Raw genomic sequence first — 9,735 nt, forward strand, 5'->3', positions numbered from 1 at the left:
TTCACTTTCTACGCTCGCTGACAGTTTTCAGCTCGGCACGACACATGTAGAGGCAGAACTACCACCAGCGATTTCAATCTGGTGTACTTGAATATTTATGGTCAACGGAGCCAGAAGTCTGAACGAAGGCTTTCTCAAATGACACTCCGGCTGGGATGGAATTTTCCCTCTCGGACTGCGACTGCGACAAGTCGTTCCCACGCGCGATAAGACAGCCGTCAGAGTATGCAAAGTCGAATACTTGTAAACTTCAATTAATCAATTTAGATGGCCTGTACCGCAGATTGTTAGTGGGGGGCAGTTTGCTCGGAATGGAGACAATTAATTTTCGGAGTGTGAAACATGATAGACGCAAGAAGCTGATTAGAATTTGAATGGTAGCCTATGGGTGGGATGAGTGGCTTGAGTGACGACGGGTGGAAAGCCATGCCTTATCGTGTTTGGCGGAAATCTGTTTTTCCATCGAACTGTGCTGTGGGGGCGATGTCAATCAATCAATCTCGAAACCTCGGGTCTCGATTTCGAGAAATGTGTGTCGCTTTTGGAGAATGGTTTTACAGCCATTATCCATTAGTTGAAATGATTTGCCAGATTCTGAACAGCGTTAAATGCGTGCGGCTTGAATGGGTTTCAATGCAGGAAAATTCCATGCAAATTTAGAACATTTAATAAATGATTGGCAGATTTTCAGTATAAACAAGGCATGTGGTACAATAGCTAACATTTTTTGTAATGATTTTTTGATACTGTTGTAAGTTCTACGAAGACAGTCAGTCGGCAAGCACCAACCGCAAAACTGTCTACGTACTTCATGGACACCACTCTGAAAGCAGCACACCATTAGCAAAGCTAGAATCGTTTTCCTTACTTTCCTTTCTTTCGATGATATCAATTCCCATCCCACAGAATACTATTTTTTTCTGCCATTCGGAAATCATCAAAGGAATGGGCAGGACTGCAAACTGAAACCGTGTCCTTGGTAAGGCAGTAGTGGCAGCTCAGTTCTTACTGTACCCGATTAGCTGGGTTCTATTTTGCATAAACGTTGAATAAAGAAAGAAAGACAGAAAGAAGAACGGCATGGAAGCGGATGAACATCAGAAAACTAATTCAATGAGGCTTATTGAAGAGTTTTGGATCGTCGTCGTTGGAGCTAAAGATAGGCAAATGAGAGGGAGTGAAATGCCACATGAGGGGAGAGAGAATGCCCTGAGGAAAACAAGCCGGGTAAAACTAATGTAATGATCTGCTAAGAAAATTTGCATTTTTTCTCATCGCATGTTATTGCTAAAATGGTTTCCGTTGCTTTCTTGCACGGGTTTCGTTTGCATAGAAATGGGTAGGACCTTATTGGTAGATAAAGATCACAAACTATATAGGATTCTTGCTGCACACATAAAACGCAAGTAATTTTACCAAACAGTATGCTCAATTATCAATTTACAGATCTAAACCGTCTCACACTGTAGTCAGTAGTTGTGTTGGACAAATTCACGCATAATCTGTCAACAATGTAATGTCTACTAATTCCGAAAAAAGTCGTTACCAAGAACGCTACAATCGTCGTAAAACAGCCTCGGAGCCATTATTTCATCCCACATGATATGAGGCAGCATTGCCTTGGCATCCGGCAAATCCCCGTGAGGATTTAATCCTCCCCAACATCGTTTCGCATTGGCATGATTTTTACGACCATATCAAGTAATTTTCAAGTGACTCTCTGTACTACTCCTACGAAGAGATTCCGACCGTCCTAGTCTGGAAGGACCCGCAGGAGGCATCAAATTCTGAGTAGCAGCAGCAGCCTATACCCGATGGGAGCTTTCAAAAGTCATCAGGAGACCACCACCACCGGAAAGCAGCATCTCAGCAAGATAGGATTAACTTTTTTTATGGCCCCACGCTGCCTGTCTTTCGTCTCGTTGCGTCGCCCGTCGATGCTGATGTGCACGTAAATCACGTTCCGTTGTTATGTTATTGCGTGTTGGATTCGTGTCGCGACGACCTGCTTGCCATTTCTGCACTGTTTCCGTCTCGTCTAGCATGATTGGGAATGGGAATCTTTTCCCGGCCAGAGTGTCCTTTGTTGGTTTCTACGTTTTTAACTCAGGTTTAACGTAAGTCGTAATCCTATGAAATACCGGATCAATGGATGATATTGCTTTTGATTGGAGTAGAACTATGATGAGTGATGCGATTTAGTATGGCAGCCCTAAGCATGCTCCTTTACTCAGAATTGGAAAATCATTTACATTCATTTCGTGCATTAATGTAGATTCATTTAATTCTAATTTTTTTCATCAACAGAATTCGGTAAAATAATGTATTAAACTTTTGTAGGTTTTAAGATCCAACTTTTGTCAACAACTTGAATCTATATCTCTTGTGCATGAGGAAATAGAGCGGGCAGAGCTTGTTAAATTTCCAATGTCAAAGTTGTCCTTGCTCGCTTTCTACTCTCTATATGCAATGTTCACACTGCCATACTGTAACGGAACTAGGGTAACCAACTGATTTTGGACCCCTAGAGGAAGTGAGATCACGTTTATGTCAAAATAATATTATTTGTTTATTATTATTATGCAATTTACATGCGGTTGTGTTCGAAAGCTACTCATCTTGGATCTAAAATGTCACTAGATGTTTTATTTATTGATATATACTCGAAAAATAATTCTTTTCACATCATGATATTCACATATTTTGGACCCTTCCACTTGATTTTGGACAGTGTCCATAATATATTTTGGACACACTGAATGGGAACGAATATATTTTGGACATGCTGAAGTTCTTTCAACCTATGAGCCTAAAATTAATTACGACGGTCACTTCTTCCTATCTCGCATTTGTTAGGTCCGTCTAGGTGGGAAAATTTTCAAAGAAGGTGCCGTAAAACGGGGTGAAATTGATCAGCGGGGTGAATTTGATCGCTGAGTATACCCAATATTTTACTTATGCATAATATTTTTACAATGTATACAAAGATACATTCGTACGCTTAGTAACGAAAAACATGTTACACATGAAAAAATATCACGAGAAATTTCAGCGATCAATTTTGCCCCGCTGATCAATTACACCCCGTTTTACGGTATGTATAAAAGTTAACCCCCCGTTACTCGCGCGTTGTACTTTGTACAACACATATGAGTTTTCCATTGCCATTTTGTTGCTGCCAATCGATCTGAAACCAATTTGTATTCCTCAAAAAACTTGTTTTGAACTAAAAAAGCTAAACTTTGATTACAATTAACCCCCAAAATGCGGATAATAGAGAAAATGTAAATGGAAACCGCGTAAACGGTGTCCATACTACGTGGGATTGACTTAATTGGTTACAACATGGAATATCTCGAGATCCTGACCAGATAGAAAGCTACTGTCTTCGGCAAAGTTGTTCAGGAGGTCAAAGCCTATTTCTTAGTGTACAATAGTTCAGAATTATCTCACTTCGTGGTGCTAGTATACATGTGAAATTCTCGTGTATAAAATATCTCTAGATCCTGACCAGATAGAAAGTAAATGCCTTCAGCAAAGTTGTTCAGGAAGTCAAGCTCTTTTCGTTGGTGGAGTAGTTCAGAAATTTCACACTACGAGGCGCTAGTATATACGTGTAATTCTCGCATATACAATAGCTCGAGTTCTTGAGCAGCTAGAAAGTTACTGTATTGGGCAAACTTGTTCAGGGGGTCAAGACTTTTCGACTGGTAGACAGTAGTTCAGAATTTTCTCACCACGTGGCGTTTGTATAGCCTATTGCTTGGTGTAGAATAGTTCAGAATTTTCTCACTATGTAGTTCTAGTATACACGTTAAATTCTCTCATATAAAATATCTAGAGAGCATGACAAGATAGAATGTTACTGTCTTGGGCAAAGTTGTTCAGGGGATCAAGGCCTTTTGGCTAGTGGACGGTAGTTCAGAATATTTCACTTCATGGCACTAGTATATACGTGCAATTCTCGCATATGATATATCTCAAGACCTGCTAAAAATGTACTGTAATCGGCAAAGTTGTCCAGGAGATCAAACCCTATCGTTGATGGAAAGTACATAATTTTCTCACTAGGTGACGTTGAAAGACACGTGAAATCCTTGCATATAAAATATCTCTGAATGACCCGCATACTAGTGCCACGTAAAGGGAAAATTCTGAATTACTGTACACCAACGAAAAGATCCTAACATCCTGAACAACTTTGCCCAAGACAGTAACTTTCTGTCTGGTCAGGATCTAGAGATGTTTTATATGCGAGAATTCCTCATGTATACTAGCGTTGCAAAGTGAGAAAACTCTGAACTTAAGTCCACCAGCAAAAAGGCCTTGACTTCCTGAACAACTTTGCCGAAGACAGTAACTTTTTATATGATCAAGATTTCGAGATATTTTATATGAGAATTTCACGTATATACTAGCACCATATAGTGAAAAAGTTGTGAACTATAGGCTTTGAACTCCTGAACAACTTTTTCGAAGACAGTAACTTTCTATCTGGTCAGGATTTCGAGATATATCACATGCGAGAACTTCACATGTATACTAGCGCTATGTAGTGAGTAAATTTTGAACTACTGTCCACCAGCAAAAAGGTTATGATCTCTAGAACTACTTTGGCAAAGACAGTAACTTTCTATCTGGTCAGGATCTCGAGATATTCCATGTTGTAACCAATTAAGTCAGAACCCTCGTAGTATGGACACCATTTACGCGGTTTCCATTTACATTTTCTCTATTATCCGCATATTTTGGGGGTTAACTGTAATAAATATTTAGCTTGTTTAGTTAAAAGCAAGTTTTTTGAGGAATACTCGTTGATTTCAGATCTATTGGTAGCTCGGCTGCAAAATGGAAATGGAAAACTCACACTGTTGTACAAAGTACAACGCGTGAGTACTCGTGTTACAAAAGTTGGCGCGAGTAACGGAGGAAATATAATATAACATAAGGAAACAACTGATCATACCAATAAAAAAACTCATTCAGAAGTAAATCTTAATACGGAGACCTGACTCTATGCTTGCAGTCCATATTATTTTTTGTATGGGCTGTTCATAAACTACGTAGACGGTTTTTGAGAGATTTCAACCCCCCTCCCCTTCCGTAGAAGACAGTCTCAACACACAAAATTTAAAAAAGTTGGAAGGGTTGTATACTAGATACGACCGCAGGGTTGGCGTTGGATAACGTCTGTTATGTGTTGTACTTAATTGTGTATATTATATTTTAGGAATATTCCTTAATAACTCTTTTGCGAAAGTTTGGTGGCCCTGAAAAGGGCCGTTTTGTTGGGCTGATGTTGTTGGGTTTGCTCTACTCTGGCGCCCTGGAGGAGCTTTGGAATGATGTTGGTAGTTTGAAGACAGACAGCATCTCCCCTTCCAGCGTTCCCACACCCCAGTATAGTCCCCAAATTTAAGTGTAACTGTGATATTCTGGAAAGAAATTGTCTTCAAAACTAACTCTTTGTCGAATTATTGGTGGCCCTGAAAAGGGCCGTTTTGGTTGTGGTTTTGGAATGATGGTTATGCCGAGCATGGGTACCGGATGGCGATGGCGATTTTGATGAGCGGTTTGCATGCCGGGCGCTTTGCTTCAACCACGAGTGCCGTGAACTCCGGGTAAATATTATTACCAATTAGTAGAACAGCGCTAGGTGGTATGATGAACCGGGAAATCCACTCGAGATGTCGAGAGGGTAGATGGTTGTTTTGGAGGTTTTGATGAGGACGATTTTGGAACGAAACGGGTTGTGCTCGATGATGCATCGTTCTTCTTCACACAATCTTTGAAGACGAGTTCGATTCTGAAATAAGTTTTGTAGAAATGCAATAAAAATGGAATCTATGGCTCTGCGAAGATTCAACTTTCGATATTCAAGTGTCGGAAAGGCATTGGAAAATTAATCGTTAAACTCTTTCTTGATAATGTTGTGGCCCTGAAAAGGGCCATTTTTCCAACGCGCTCGGCGTAGTTGCCCTTGCGGAGCAGACGGTGAATACGACCGACTGAGAACTGCAGCAGCTTGGCATTCCATGACGGCGGCCCAGTATACCGGAGCACTGGAACCAACGCACTCGGCGTAGTTGCCCATTCGCCCCAGGCTCTGCTGCCGCTGCTCTGCTGCCGTTGCTCTGCTTCCGCTGCTCTGGTACTGCTGCTCTGCTGCTGGGTCGACGATCGGATAGACAATGATGGAACGGGCGACCTTGTTGGACGCTTATATAGTAGAACAGCAAATATCAGAGGTGTCAGATACTCGCATCTGATGTCTCGGTTGGAGAAAGTATAAGAATATAAAAAAAAAATCAATCGATTTTCACCATCTTTAGACAATGGTTTACTTTTAACCATTTTTCAATAGTTTACAGAATGAAATCAATAGTTTTGAAACATTCAGCAAATTGCTAGAAATATTTCCAATCGATTGATGCCATTATCTCGTAAATCTATCGAGAGACGGTTGAGCTATTATCGTTCAAAATCTTTTAATTTTTCGTAACGCATCCAAAATGACTGTTTTCAATTTTGTACCCCCGTATGTTGCCGAAAGACGTTATCCAACGTCAAAATTGTATGGACCGTAGACATCTGCCAAGCGCTCCCACCCTCCTAAAGCGTCTACGTAGTTTATGAACAGCCCCTTAGCTAAATGCGTTTGGGAGATAGGAAAACTTTTGTGGAAAACTAGGAACTAGGAAAACTAGGAAAACTCAGAGTGGACCACTCTACGTGTTTTGCCGTTTTTCCCATTTGAATCGCCTGATAAACAAGAAATATATTTAAAAACAATGAATTCATATAATTTTGATTGATTTACTTACCAATTTAATCAGAAATCTGAGATAATAGCACGATCGACCAACCGGAATTTTTTTTTTGTCGCTCTTTTGATGATTCTCATTTGATAAGTGTCCAAAATAAGTTGGTAACATTTTTTTACGATCTTTTTTGGACACTTTTTATTTAATACTTTTTAAGTAAAATCTTAAGGTGAAATCTTTATAAACACGTGAAATACATCTTCCAAAGTCAGACAAACTGATTTGATTAAAAAAAATCATTGAATTGTATATTTTAGACCAAATTTAAAACAAGTTCACTAACGCCGATTCCTCATGACAAACGTCGAAACATGAAACTTTTCCGATAACATTTTCTAAAACTGCATAAATTGAGCAATTGTAAGCAATTTAAGGTGAACTAATGATCTTGAGACATAGCAAGTAATTGAAAGAATGTAATTACAACATCAACCCAGATGAATTTGAAGAAACTAGACAGTAAGCGAGGAAAATATATGAAAAGGGTCTAAAATATGTAGAGCTTCAATTCAAGTTGGTTACCCTATCAATTCTATACTTTCATCTCCTCATCTAGCGTATAAAAATTACCACTTTAGTCTGTTATTTGAAATTAGCATCTTCAACTATGTAAATCATTGACTTCACGCAGAAGTAATACTAAACATATATTAAAAGTAAAATAAATTAATATTTTACTAAAAAATATGCAATTTCATAAACTTTAAAAATTAACAAAACATAAAAAAAATATTTTGATTTTTTTTCAAGCAAGTTTCTAGCCTACACTTTTTAACCAAATTTTAGAACATTTTTTTTCAGTTTTCTTGAAAAAATTAAATTACTGTTTTGAGATACTCAACGTTTCACGTTCTTTTTTATTATGAATTTTCTAAGTTTTTTTATTTCAGTGTTTTATTTTTAACTTAAAGATAATTTAACTACCTACAACTTCTTTTCAGATGTCATCTTGATCCGATCAATAGTTCTCGTTTAATGATTTTTCTTGATTTTTTTTAATACGCCCTTTTCAAAAGTTACTGTGAAGAAAACATATGAGTAATGTTTCGTTCAAATCGGAAACACTCATGTCCAACTGGTTTGAGTTTTGGGCTGGAAATGCTCTGTTTTTCAGTGAATATAATGTACATTCACTGAAAAACAATGGTGTGTGCTGTTCACTCTGTTTCATCATGAATAATTTGTATCTTTTATTTGAGTTTGCGTTATTGATAAAAGTCTTAACTAATATCAGAACCTACAAGAGTTTGATACATCATTTTATGAAACTCAATTGATGACAAAAGTAAGGGACAAATGATTGTAATGAATGAAAATGATTTTTATGCCTGGGTATTTCCATTTTCTAAACAAACCTTGTATGACCATTTTATCGTGAACCAAAACCTACATTCGAAAACTAAAACACAATTGGGTAGAGGATAATTTCCCTTTTCTGTACATTTTGTTGGTTTGCGTTGGCGGACATCGGTTCACGACAAAATGGCCTTACAAGGTTTGTTTACACAATTGTTGGTCTTGATAAATAGATGTTTTGAGAACTATTTTTAAAATTTTGATCCATAAACCTTGGAAAATAGCGCCTTTACTCTAAAAAAAGCTTTTAAAACCAGCTTCTAAAATCAGTGGACAGCCGAAGCTCACCGAGATCGGACGTCTCTTTGGAGTGCATCATTTTACTGCGATTATCCCTAAGAACAACACCCGAGGATCTATTGTTGCGAACACAGCCGAACAATTTTACCTCACCATTCTCAACGATGGATCAAACACCTTCATTCGACCTCCAATAGAATCGGCTATAGATATCTCGGCTGTGAGTGGGGATATCGCCCACCGAATGTCATGGAGAGTGGCTGACGACCCAGGAGGCAGCGATCACTTTCCCATCTTCATCACGGTGAACGACAGCCCTCCGGAAACCTCCCGTCGCCAGAGATGGCTATACGGTCGCGCCAACTGGGAGCGCTGCGACGAATCCATCAGAAACATTTGCCTAGAGAACCCCCCGCATAGCCTGGACGAATTCACATCAAATATTATTAGAGCAGTGAATCTGGCCATCCCCAAATCCCGGTCGCCTGAGACAAAAACGGCAATTAAAGCCAAGCGCAAGGACCTTCGCAAGGCCAAACGCCTACCGCATGGACATTCCGAAAAGGAGGGAGCCATTGAAGTCTTCGCACGGCCAAACGCCTACCGCATGGACATTCCGAAAAGGAGGGAGCCATTGAAGTCTACCAAGATGCCAGAAACCAATGCCGTCTAACCATCCGTGATGCAGAGGAAGCGAGTTGGAAAAGCTTCCTGGACGAAATTAACCCAAATCAGTCATGCACTGAAATCTGGCAGAGGATCAACGCTATCCGAGGAAACCGACGTGCCCGAGGTTTTGCCCTCCGGGGCCTGGATAGACTCTCCCGAGACCCAGAGACAATTGCGAACCTCCTCGGCGACTACTTTGAGTCGCTGTCCTGCATTGAGGCCTACAATGATGATTTCAGGAACCTTAACGGCGTCTCCACATCCAGCATCGAGAACGTGACGAAGATACACTCACAATTAACAAGCCCCTCAGAAACGCCAAAGGCAACTCCTCCGGACCGGATGAGGTTGGATACCCCATGCTGCGGAACCTCCCACCCACGCACAAAGGAACCCTTCTCGAGCTTCTCAACCAGGCATGGACGGGTCGTCGGCTGCCTGACTCCTGGAAACATAGCCTTATCGTCCCCATCCCGAAAAACCTCGGTCCAGCACTATCACCGAAGGATTTCCTGCCGATCTCCTTGACCAGCTGCTGCAGCAAAATAATGGAGCGTCTGGTCAACCGGAGATTAGCGAGATTCCTTGAGGGGAACAACCTACTAGACCACCGACAGCATGCTTTCCGTCCTGGGCATGGAACTGG

Source organism: Ochlerotatus camptorhynchus, unplaced genomic scaffold (assembly GCF_037179485.1).
Source record: "Ochlerotatus camptorhynchus isolate MF236.1 unplaced genomic scaffold, CSIRO-AGI_Acam_v1.1 ptg000203l, whole genome shotgun sequence".
NCBI classification, from domain to species: domain Eukaryota; kingdom Metazoa; phylum Arthropoda; class Insecta; order Diptera; family Culicidae; genus Ochlerotatus; species Ochlerotatus camptorhynchus.